Raw genomic sequence first — 2,504 nt, forward strand, 5'->3', positions numbered from 1 at the left:
GACATTAGGAAGACCAGGCAAAATATAGATAGAACAAGCCAAAGAACACACAGACAAAGCAATTGGGGAACTTAAGAAGGTCATTTAAGAACTTAATGACAAATTTATCAGGCTACAAGAATCCACAGACAGCAAACAGAAATATGAAAGATTAACAATAAAATTTCAGAATTAGACAACTCAATAGAAAGTAATAGGAGCAGAATTGAGATAATGAAAGTCAGAATTAGTGAGATTGAAGATAAAGCACTTGACAACAACTTATTTGAGGAAAAAATCAGATAAAATAATTTTAAGGAGTGAAGAAACCCTAAAAATTATATCGGACTCTATCAAGAGGAATAACCTATGAGCAACTGGAGTATAAGAGTCGGGGCTGGGGGGGGTGGCGGATAACAGAAAATATAGAGAGAATTGTTGAAGATTTGTTGGCAGAAAACTTTCCTGATATCATGAAAGATGAGAAGATAACTTATCAAAAAGCTCATTGAACCCCACACAAGGTAGATCCCAAAAGAAAGTCACCAAGACATATTATAATCAAACTTGCCAAAAGCAAAGATAAAGAGAGAATTTTAAGAGTGGCTAAGGATAAAGGAAAAGTCATCTACAAAGGACTGTCAGTAAGACTAAGCTCTAATGGCTCGGCAGAAACCACACAGGCAAGAAGACAATGAGAAGACATATACAAGGCCTTGAAGGAAAAACAATTTCCAGCCAAGGATTATACAACCAACAAAGCTGTCTCTCCAATATAATGGCAAAATTAGGGCATTTCCAGATAAACAGAAGTTTAGGCAATTTGTAAAAACGAAACCAAAATTACGAAATACTAAAGGGATTCCTCCAGTAAGAAAATCAATAACATCAGATAACAACCCAAGACTAGAACATAGGACAGAACAACCAGATATAAATCCAGATAAAAAAGTCACAAAAATAAACCAAAGCTAAAACACTGAAAATAGGGAAACAGAGCTGTCAATATGTAAAAGATGACAACATTAAAACAAAAAAAAAAGGAACTAAATAATATAGTCATTGAACTTTCATATGGACAGGAAGTCAAGGCTATATCAAGAAATAAAAGATTGGTTTAAACTTAGAAAAGTAGAGGTAAATATTAAGGCAACCACAAAGGAAACTAACAATCCTACACACCAAAATAAATAAAAAAAATTAAAACATGGAAAACATAAGGACTCAGCAAATACAAAATCAACAACAATGAAAAAGAGGAAAAAATACATTAAAAAAAAAGACTCAGCACAGAAATTTAAATGGAATGAAGAAACTGTCAACAACACACACACGAAAAAGACAGCATCAAACTCATACCTGTCAATAATTACACTGAATGTAAATGGACCAAATGCACCAATAAAGAGACAGAGAGTGGCAGGATGGATTAAAAAAAAAAAAAAAACATGATCCATCTATATACGGCCTACAAGAGACACACCTTAGACTTAAAGACACAAACTAAAACTCAAAGGATAAAAAATATACATATCAAGCAAACAACAATCAAAAAAGAACAGGCGTGACAATATTAATCCCTGACAAAACAGATTTAAAGCAAAATCAAGAGGGTCAATATACCATAACTGTAACAAATATTTATGCATCCAATGATAGGGCTCTAAAATATGTAAAACAAGTTCTAACAGCATTAAAAAGAGAAACAGACAGCTCCACAATAATAGTAGGAGATTTCAACACACCACTATTGGTGAAGGATGAAACATCCAGAAAGAAGCTCAATAAAGTCGTGGAAGATCTAAATGCCATAATCAAACAACTTAATCTCATAGACTTATACAGAACACTGCACCAAACAGCAGCAAAATATAATTTCTTTTCCAAAGCACATGGAACAGTTTCCAGAATAGACCACATATTAGGCCACAAAACAAGCCTTAACAGAATCCAAAACATCAAAATATTACAAAGCATCTTTTCTGACCATGAAGCCATAAAAGTAGAAATCAATAACAGAAAAAGCAAGGAAAAAATCAAATACATTGAAACTGAACAATACCTTGTTCCAAAACTACTGGGTTATAGAAGAAATTAAGGGTGGAATAAAGAAATTCATGGAATCAAATGAGAATCAAAATACATCTTACCAGAACCTTTGGGAAACAACAGAAGCAGTGCTTAGAGGTCAATTTACAGCAATAAATGCACACATCCAAAATGAAGAAAGGGTCAAAAATCAAAACACTAACCCTACAACTCCAACAAGTAGGAAGAAAGCAGGAAAAGAAGTCCTCAGGGATCAGAAGAAAGGAAATAAGAAAAATTTGAGCAGAATTAAATGAAACAGAGAATAGAAAAACAGTGGAAAGAGTTAACAAGACCAAAAGCTGACTCTTTGAAAACATCAACAAAATCAATAAGCCATTGGCCAAACTGACAAAAGAAAAACAGGAGAGGAAGCAAATAATCCAAATAAGAAATGAGATGGGCACTATGACAAAAGACACAACTGAAATGAAAAG

Source organism: Loxodonta africana, chromosome 7 (assembly GCF_030014295.1).
Source record: "Loxodonta africana isolate mLoxAfr1 chromosome 7, mLoxAfr1.hap2, whole genome shotgun sequence".
Classification (NCBI taxonomy): Eukaryota; Metazoa; Chordata; class Mammalia; order Proboscidea; family Elephantidae; genus Loxodonta; species Loxodonta africana.